Source organism: Corvus cornix, chromosome 5, assembly GCF_000738735.6.
Source record: "Corvus cornix cornix isolate S_Up_H32 chromosome 5, ASM73873v5, whole genome shotgun sequence".
In the NCBI taxonomy this organism is placed as follows: domain Eukaryota; kingdom Metazoa; phylum Chordata; class Aves; order Passeriformes; family Corvidae; genus Corvus; species Corvus cornix.
Window position 1 is genome coordinate 26,842,329 of NC_046335.1, and position 10,696 is coordinate 26,853,024.

General features: G+C 38.7%; 1 protein-coding gene across 4 annotated transcripts in view; it reads right to left on the minus strand.

Moving 5' to 3' along the window:
• The window catches only part of AKAP6 (A-kinase anchoring protein 6), a 273,048-nt gene extending 266,244 nt beyond the window's left edge, over positions 1–6,804 (minus strand). For 2 of the 4 annotated variants that reach the window (XM_010392152.4, XM_010392145.4), the window contains exon 1: positions 6,692–6,804. The gene's annotated coding sequence lies outside the window, so the exon portion shown is untranslated. The remainder of the gene's footprint in view (positions 1–6,691) is intronic. The other 2 variants (XM_039553019.1, XM_010392171.4) reach the window with 1 other exon arrangement.
• Between the last annotated feature and the right edge of the window lie 3,892 nt (positions 6,805–10,696).

Below are 10,696 nucleotides of genomic sequence, written 5' to 3' on the forward strand. Positions count from 1 at the left end.
AATCAACTGTTCAACAGCATTTGTTGGTGGGTTTGCTTACTTAACGTTGTACTATGTAACGCAAAAAAAGGCATCTGTCCTTACTTTGCAATTTTCTACATAATGAGCATAATATTTCAGTTGGTAGGTATATTGTTCTCTTTTTTATCTATTTTGCAGACATATTTTGTTGCATTGATTGTCTTGGCAGAGAGTATTCCATCACAGCAATCTGTCAAGCAAAGGAGGAGCACTTATCTAGCCAATAAAGGAAATGCTGTTTTGAAACTTTCAAAACAGACGTAAGGTTTTGTTGTGCTGTGGGTTTTTTTTTTAAACCAAGAAGTTCCTTTCTGTTGCCAATTAAACGCATAAAGGTGCAGCTTTTTGTTTCATTATAATCAATACAGTCAAGGTTTGTCTAAAACTCTTTGTCAAGCACATACTCCTCTTTTGAAAACTACAATGTTCCCAAGCTTCTCGTGTTAATTTGAAGCCTAATTTATAGCAGGTAGCAACCATTTTTTTCCTTAAATCCCTTGAAAGTTCATGGATCTCCACCAAAAGCTCAGCTTTATCCAATAAAACCATGACCAATAAAAAACAGTCAAGCTCAGAAAACAAACACAGAAGCACAAACAGGAAAATACAAAGACAAGCAGAAGAAAGATTATATATTTTTAAGTTCTATACGAGCAACAGGAAAAATAGCCTTTTCTCCCAGGTCTGCCAGAGGTTTTCTGAGCAACTTGGGCATGTTACTTATCCTTTATAAGGAAATACTTAGGAAAAGTGAGAAAAACAATTATTCACCTCAATTTAAGGTGAAAATCAAGGCAATCTAATCAGAAAAGATTTGACTGTTTCTCAGATGTCTGCACAGCCCCTACCACTATAAGGGTTCTATCTAAGCTTCAGCAGAGAGATCTGAACTGTTTTGTTGTTTTAAAACATAGTAATAACCCTGAAGTCCCGCAGGTTTTCTGTATCTAACCTTTCATGAACTACTTTTTAGAAACAGTCTACAAGAAATGTGACATTTTTCCAAGGGACTTAAATAAGAATGAGAACTTTATAGAAGAGAGCAATTACAGGCATACCAATCAGGAAGAGCAAGCTGGAAGGAGCAAGTAAGACATAGAGGAAGTCAACACATGATGGAACTGAGAGGAGCTAAATACAACAAATACAATTCTAAGATAACCCGCAAAGAGGAGTTATGGAGGTTACATGGGGTGCATTTTAAGACTGAAGTAGAGATTCAACCATGAGCTTTTAGACCAGAGAGAAAATGCTGCAAAAATCACACCCAAAAAAAGAGAAAAAAAACCTAAACCTGCATGTATTCAGATAAAAGCATTCTTCACTTTACCCACACACCAAGCTGGCAAAAAAAAATGATATTAATATTTGACAGCACATGAAGCAACTTCATGTCTGCATCCTAATCCTGAAACTGTGACAACATTGAATTTACAAGAGAATCAGTACAGGGCAACTCTTAACAGACAAAAAACATTTTAAAAAGTAATAGATATACAGCAAGACTGAAAGCAGAACTAATTACTGCAGTGGGTGCTTTCTCAGTTAAATGCTAGGAGTTCTTTTAGTACAACCTCATGCTAACAAAGGCTACCTTTCTATGTGTGTCAGCTCCCATAAGACACTGCACCATGGAGGCTGAGAAAAGTATTTTATAGAGCTATTTCCTCATTGAAATCACTATTATTTGAAAGACCCCTTTGCCAAAGAGAGAATGCTAAGTGCTTAGCATACTTGGGGTGTCTGAGAAAGTAACTGGACATGGAGCACCAGCAGTGCTGGGGCTGTTATTCCCGTGCCTGCTGCCAGGTGCTTCCCCTTCTCGGAGCCTTTCTACTGCCTCACCCTACAGAGCAGCTGGTCTCCCACAGAGCCGACTACTTGCTCTGGATGCCCTTAACAGTTCCAGAAGCCACAGGGCTGCCAAAGGTAAGGAAGTGTCAATACAATTCACAGTGCTCATTCTCCACCCTTAACTTTGAGGCTGATACTCTCCTCAGGACACAAATATTATCCCCCAGGCTGGAGGACACTCCACTTACGTTTACAAGCTATCTCCGCTTCCAGGCACCTTAGAAGATATTCTTTACACAGCTGAGAGGAAGTCCCTCCTTGCCTGGCACCAGGACTCAACACTGGACAAGCAGGAGGCACCAGCATTCTGGCCAAGTCTGCCAGGGCAAGCCTGTATCTGACACATGCCATGAGAACTGAGAGTTCATGCAGAGCAGAGAGTATTCCTGGCTTGATGCATCTTGTCTGAAAGTGCCAGACATTGTCAGCTACACAGAGCTGAATTTTTTGACCTTGGAGGGATGAGAAGCTGAGTCAGCCTTGCTGGGATTCAAAGCACTCAGGAGTCCAGATATTTGAAACCTGTCTTTCATGCACCAAACAGGAAGGGAAAAACAATCTGAATCGTTTTTTAATTAATTCCCTGACTTTTTTCTTCAGAAACAAAGCTTTTCTGAAGACTTTTTAAAAATAAGAAAAATTTGCTTCAGAAAAACTCATTTTGATACTCAGAGGGATTTTTGGGATGACCCTTCTGATATTATACATACACATATATATGACCATACCAAACTAGTTGAAGGATTTATATTACACACTTTTAGTTTTTTCGATGGATATGAAGTGGGGATAGCTAATTTTATTTTTAAATCTGCAGAAAATATAGGATATAAAACTGAGTATGAGAAAGACCGTACTCCATGGGTCTTTGTCCAAGAGCACCAACCAAACACCACACACGCCTGTGCAGCAAGCCAGGTACAGGTAGCCTGTAAGCACTGACAAAAAAGAAAATGGCTATAGTAACAGCCTGTTAGGCTTAGAAACATAGCTGAGGTCTGCCTTGCCCTGTGCCAAAGTCTCCACAGGCTGAGAAGCCCAAGATGGCAGCTGCTTTTTCAGGAGCATTCTGGATCATGAGAGTGATATCAGATATGATGCCCATCCATTGCTAATTCCACCCACTGTATGTCCTGTTCCCTCACTAATTTAGTCTCCTTTTCGCTCATCCAGCTCAGCTTTTCCACTGACTCCTTCCTTTCTGGTGGCAGGAAAGTCTTGGCCCAGTCTGGGTGACTCATTATAGTGGTAACATATACAACATATACAACTTTCTTTTTTCTGGAGCTAGAATCTGCTCTGATGAGTGTCTGTTTAAATCGAAAAGGAAAAGCAAAAGCCACCTTTACCCCCTGCAGTCCACAGAAATGTTAGTATTCAGACATAAATTAGTCACAAGATGATTTCTTGACGTCATCTTTTCATTCATGTACCATTAATTTTGTCCCAGTAACACCAGTATAGTATCTCATTACAAAATGTAAAGAAATTTCATTACAAAGCATGGGCCATGCTTACAGTACAAAATATAAATATACTATTTCAGCAAAGAAACGTGGTATCTTTTAATACAATTTTTTTTTTTTTTCTTTTAAAAGCAACTCTGGAACTTCAGACATTCTGCCCCTCCCTGAAGCTAGGAGCACTCAGCAGAGACCAGGAAAAAAATCAAGCCGAGAATGTTGTCAATATTTCTTTCATGACACAGCAGTGACTTTTACAGAAGGGTGCAAGTAGACTAGGACATGCCACGGGAATTTTTTTAATTATTTCTAATTCCTCAATTACTTTGAAGGAGGTATTTTACCAGTATTTTGGAAATGCCACCAATTCTAATCAATACCTGAGCACTTCTGATAAAGAGAGCTCCTTTAACGAGACTTTCAAGGGATGAAAGCTTCACTCCAGATCTGCCAGGGGTGGGAGGCCCAGGACACCCACCCACTGTTCTACTGTAACGTGACCTACAAAAGGTAAAGTTCAGAGAATAGGGTTCCCTCAACTCATCTTTAGAGAAGAAGGAAAACTTCCTTTCATTGAGGACATGCTCTGATCCCCTCTAGGTAGGCTTTGCATTGTTGTATGGTGAAAAAAACCCTACAAAGTGTTAAAATTGTACCCACTTCCATTGCTGTGGTCAGGTTTTATCATCAGCTCCTACAGCTGCTTTGGGAAGAACAAAGCTTCTGTTTCTCTCTGCATTGAGTGCTAAGCTATGTAAGAACTACTTAATTGATGATATAATAAAACCCTTCAGAGCAAAGTAAAGATTAAACAGTAACATCCTTTCAGTTCACTAGTACACGCCCATCTCCAACTCCACGTCAGTATGATTCTGCATATACAGAAGAACTCTGGCCTTCAGATTAAATGTCCAAATTCAGCTACTTCAGGGAAGAATACATGTATTTACAAAACATATTTCCTTCAGTAATGGTGAATAAGGCCAGCTGTGGAACAAAGCTGAAAGCAACACAATTTTCACACTGTCAAATGCTGTCTCACTTGTACCAGTTATGAATCTGCCTCAACTACAAGCAAAATTGTATTATATCTTTAGTGTTTCTGCATTTGGTCATGCTCTGACTCAGACAATCAGGCATGCTCTTCATACTAAGGCTCTCTTCATCACTCCATACTTTTTTTTCCATATCCTCACATACAGATCTCAGTGCAACACTTGGGCCCATACAAAAATTAACAGGAAGTATTCTGTAATCAAAGTATTCAGCAGGAGTCAGAATCAGCCAAGATTACCAAGAATCAATTAATGTCATCACAGCTCCATTATTAGCAGGTGTTTCCCAGGGCAAAAAATGGTATGAGAATTGTGAGGAATAGAGAGTAAAAGTGTTTAGAAACAACATGCTTTGAAACAACATGCTTTGTAATCTTACTAGTAGGGGAAAAAAAATAAAAATCTTCACTGGAGCCAGTCACCTCTCCAATAATACCATCAAAAGTTGTTCTTTTACACCCAGTATGTTTCCCCTAAGTTTTAACTTTAATCTGAGAAATTCTATTTGTAATCAAGTCACTTGAAAAATCTAAGAAAATACACTTATTATTATTATTATTGATGATGATAATAACAGCATAATATCTAAACCAGATATATCTTACATCCATGTCTTATTAACTGTTCTTCTATGATCCCTAAAGTTGGGAGTTGAAGGCATTGCTCACCAGCTCTCTTCACACCTCTAATTCTGACACTAGGCAGACATCAGCTGTCCCGCCCTACCCCCATCCTCCTGCTAACTCATCCCTTCCGAGTTTGCCTGATGGGAACACAGCAAGTGCAGGAGACCACTACTTTCATACTGCAAAATGCATCACAAATAAATAAAACAACATCAATCTAATATTAATTTACAGTCATTTGCTTTGTGTTTTGCAGGAGGGAAAAAACACAACAGATGTACCCAAACCGTGCTGAAAAAAGCGTATATGATTCTGTACAGACTGTCTAATTAAGGTATAAGAGCTCTGTTTCAGCTTGTGCCAGACAAGCCATCACACACACCCCTATGAAGAGTAGTTGGATCTCATTATATTTATTACCTTATCAAATATAAGAGACTAAACCCCACAATAAATGTAGATATCACTACAAAATTAGTGGTTGTTTTTTTCTTGCTGCACGTTTGAAATATAAACTACATGGGGAGAACAGAGCCAGAGACCACTCCCTAATTCCTAGTGGACATATTGATCAGTTAAAATGACATGTGTCTGGTATTTTCTTTCATTCTAATAGCAAGCAGCTGAAAGACTGCATCTTTCAAACATGCAAAATCAAATTAGTGTTGTTATATATCATCCAGCAAGATTAACTTGAAGTTAAGCAAAATAAACCTAGCCTCCAGAAGCAAGACCTTAATACAACATAAACAAATATTGGACCTTGTAAAGGATTACTAAATACTACAGACATGACTTTAACCAGCTTTCTAAATATAAAAGATGGGTGTTTTCTTCCCAAGATAGAGATGGAAGCCTTTTTAATTATTCCTATTATTTTATTCATAGCAAACCCTCTCAGAACACTTGAATGTTTGGCTACACCTTTTACTGCAGTTGCAGCAGAAAAAAAAGCTTGTTTTCTTTCCAGTAAAAGACCTAAAATTCACTAATTTCATATTACAATTTAAGAAACAGAGTCATAGAAAGTAAAACGGTAGAAGAGCTAAATGCTACCGTACTTTCAAAATATTTGGTTATTGTTTGACAATTACATCTGTGTTTTGCTTTTTTAAGAATACCAGTAGAAATAGGACAGTACTGAACCATGTTTAAAATCAATAATGTTCCAGTTCCTTGTTCAGCACTGGTTTGCAGAGTATTTTCTGTACTATCATGCTATGGAAGGCCAATGAAAGTAAATAGGTGATATTCGTGCTATTGAGATAAAATAGGTTCAAAGAGGAACTAAACGTAATAGGAATGCTTAAATGAAGAGACAGGGAAAGGAGCAAGCTATGTTTATGGCATTAGAATTGAAAACAGCTATTCTTTCCATTTAAGTAAATCAGACAGTAGCTACTTTAATTGGATTGTGAAATTTAAATATATTCTCTTCAAATACTTAGGCTGTTATCACAAATGCAAAGGCAAGTCTAAACATTCAGACTGAATGCATTTTCTGTAGGCCTTTGTCTTAGCCTGTCTGCCTGAAAAATAATATTAAGCATGCAGCATCTTTCTTCAAAATGATTTCTACAAGGCAAAACCCACACACTTACATTAGGAAAACCTTATAAAACAGGAAAAAATAGAGCTGCAATTAAGAGCAGCACAATATTTTGCAACTTACCATGTCCTGTTCAAATCATCCTCTTTTGATGTTTACGGCACATCTGTAAGATGCAATACTAGGAGGTGCCTTGTGTGACCTGCTGCATGATGCTGTGACATCAGTTCAGATGATGCAGCTCATTATGGGAAAGACTGCTGTTGCTATGGCAACTGAGATGTGATACGAATCCTTACTGCATTTCCAGGGGAGTCCGAGACAATACGGAAGCCCTTTAAAGAAACAGACAAAATGCAAACAGGCTTTTAAAGTACAGTGCCACAGATTTTAGAGTCCATGTTAGTACATGCCTGTTGTTAAGGAATATTTTAAACAAATTATTCCCACATGGTGATACAGAATTGAGATGTATGACCCATAAATTATTTCTATATTTAAAATCTAATATCATGTATGTCAATTTAAGAACAAATTTTATAAGTCAAATTTGGTTATCATGTAAGGGAACCTTACTTAAAATAAACAGTCAGTAGCATGATTTTAACACTAAAGCTCTAAAGACAGTAGTTATTGAATAGTATTTTAAGAAATATATATTTTCACACTGCCCCACCCTGCTCCTACATCCAATCTGTCACTTACAAGAAAAATCTTGTTGCTAGGGGAAAACAATTGATACTTCAAAATGAGCAGATTTCATACTGTTGAATGAATGACAATGAGTTCAAAAAAAATTGCAGAGGGGTGGCTTTTTATTCAGGAGAGGGTAAAGAAGTTTCTAGCCAACCAAGTAAAAATCTCCTTATCATTTTTCAACTGTAGGACAAACTGCACTGCCCTCTGCATGCTGAGTAGCCGGGCTTTCATCTGCCCATCAGATAGACAGATGAGTGAAGATTTTGATAGCTGTGGGCAAGCAGCTGCTAGTGCCCAGTGGGCCCCACTGCTGCCTCCAGGTAGAGCAGGAAGGCCGGCAAAGCAGAGAGCCCCTCCCCATAACCTAAGTGAAGGCCTGGGGCTGGAGGCTGAGCCTGTAGATGTTACCTTCTGCACCAGGAACCTGCTCACATCCTCTGTTCAGAGCAGTGATGAGAGAAGCAAAGGCTGTGCAAACAAGTCCTGGAAGGAGCTGCCTGGAAATTAAAATTCACAACTAAAGAACCACCAGCACATTTTTGGCCACTTGCCAGTTCTATTTGGATGAGAAAAGTTTCTGGCAAAAACTGCTTTCCCTAGCCATGAAAATCCCTTTCTACATGGTAGGAAAGAAAGCAGACAAAAGGCTGGACCCTATGCGCTTGATATGCTGAAACCCAGAGTAAAACAAATGCCCAACTTGAACCAAGAATTCCCAACACCCTGAAGATGTCCACTAATGTCCAATATGCATGTCACTAAAACCCTTCATTCCAATAAAATTCTGCCTGTAAGTAAAAACTTTGATTATTGATTTCAGAATAAACCATAGGAAATAATTACACTCTCTTAGCTACCACCCAGATTTGAAAGAAAGTAGAGAGACCTTGATACCTTTTGATTAATGGATTAAATACAAAGTCTCTCCATAAATCTAGAAATGCCATAGGCTTTCTAACTAGTGCTGCCTTGACATTGCATGGTCTCATTTTTGACAGTTTCTCTCTTCTAGTATTAATCCTATGTCATTCCAAACAATACAATAAAGCTCTCAAACTGAGTCAGTATCAAATCCAGTCTAGTGATCCATAATGAAGCATTACTCACAAAAGAGCTATAGCTCTAGATTTTTGAATGTTTCAAACTTTCTGAGGTCTCTGAGGATGTAATTCCCAATTTAGCAGGGGACGACACAATTGAAACATGATTTGTGTTGGATTGACAGGAAAACCAAGGTATGTCATTGTAAGTTAGCGAAGTTTATGGTGTGCTGAATGCCATTCTGTGCAAATAATGAGTTCCCGAAACTTTCCTTAAAGGAGCTATTTCTATTTTGTTAATGATTATTTGATATAATTTCTACTACCTTTATTGCTATGGAAATGGAGTTGAAAAGAGGCAGTGAGCCGTTATTTTTCTTAGGAAAATGAGGAGATTCAGAAACATCAGTATGGCAAGCCAAGAGTCATAATCTAGTTGATACAAGGGCTCTGTCTCATGCCCATCATCTTGGCCTTTGTTCCCAAACGCGGGGAAGTGAAACTGGTGGGGTGGGCACATCAGGTAAGCACACCCTGGGCCAGCCTCACCACGGTGGGGGACCAGTGCCTGACAGACATCCTGCTCCAGGCTCCTGCTCCAGACTCTCCGGAGGGCATCTTGGCTGCATGTGACCTTCAGGTAAACTTCTCTGGCAGGGGTGAAGTAGCAGCATGGCTAACACGGACACAGAGGAGCATGGAGAGGGAGCGAGGTCAGGCAAGAACAGGGGAAATATCAGGCCATTTTTTACAAAGACTTCTGCCTACCTACTGCTAACTACAGGCTGCATGAGTTTGTTTATTCACATATACAAATGATAAGTTGAAGACAAAATTATAGTGTTTTTCCTGACTTTTGAACATTTGGTATTTTTAAAATATCAGTCTGTTGTTTATTTTTCCCAGAAATTATTTCTCATGAGCCAAGGCACATGTCAGATTGGGTGCAAGACAGCTACAACAGGAATGTCCCAGGCAGAGTGTAAACTAAGGATTTGTTGCACAGGTCTAATGGTACTATAGTGGCTTTACATGGACGACTGCAACCACGAGATGCTAAAGGAATTTCTACCTTATGAATACAAAAGGTAGCACCCACAAACTTTGTAACCTCCTAATTAAATCTGCAGGTCTAGAGGAAGAGAGACGGACCTAGCTGCTTTGGTTCTTTTTTTTAATAAGGAAAGAAAAAATGAAGCTTTTTTTACTCACCCAACCCAGGACTGATGTATCTTCAAGATTTAAGCTTTAAAATTGCTTTCTGTTCCTTACAGTTCAGTGGAACAGGAGGTGCAGACAGGGAGCCCAATCTACTCTATCACTACACAAATACCTTGATCATTTTGAAGTATCACAAGTAGGTTTCTGAGCCAAAAGCACAGGGTTTGACTATAACTTTTTCCTATCAAAATAGAAATATTTTGTCCTACTTTCAATTATAGCAGCTGAGGTTAATGATAGGCATAAATTACTAGTTTAAAATTCTTATTTTAATTACATTCTGCCTCTCTAAGCCATGCTGTGTCTTTCCTTTTCCCCACATTGGGACCCCCACAGTTGTTTTGAAAGGATTTACACTCACCTGAAAAGGAAGAAGGGTTTTATCTACCAGCTGCCATTGTTTTCATCTTGATCGGTTTATGCGCACAACTAACATTTACAAAATCCACGGGGTTTTCAGTAAGCAAGTCTTTGCCATTCAAGTAGTCATGGCCTTAACTTTAAAAAGCTTTATTTCCCCTCAGTAAGATCAGTAATAAGCCAGAGGCCTTGACATGATTTTAGTTTCCACTTAAGTATTTTCAAGAAAATGAATTAGGAGTAAGCTCACAAACACAGATAAAAAAGTAAAATGTTAATGCAGACCTTTTCTCTGTATAATCCCGCTGTTTTCTTCTCTGTTGTTTCCCCCTTGGAATGAAGGAAAGCAATTGCTTGCTTTTTGCCAGCTACCCTACCCAAACAGTCAAGAGAGAAAGGGGAAGTATGGCGAAGGACCAAAGGAAATGAGAATTGCGTATTCTGAATTACCTGTCAAATAAGCCAGAAACAGGTTTTAAATTAAAAATAAAATGCATAAAAAGCAAAATCACAATTTACTAAATGCTAATGCACATCAGCAATCTGTGACAACACAACAAGAGAAACCTTGATCCTCATTCAAGGTTTTGTAATCCACTTCACGAACCTGTGTCCCAGATCTTGCATGGAGTGCCTTAATTAAACAGCTGTATATACCTGGGTTTCTGTTCCACTGTTGACTTTGTCAGAAGGAAAGAGCAGGGCATACACATTGATGGCAAATCTGTCCCGTTTCTCTGGTGTATTAATGGAAATGGAAAGGGATATTAATCAAGGTCTTACTGAGTCTATTGTATTGAATCCATCA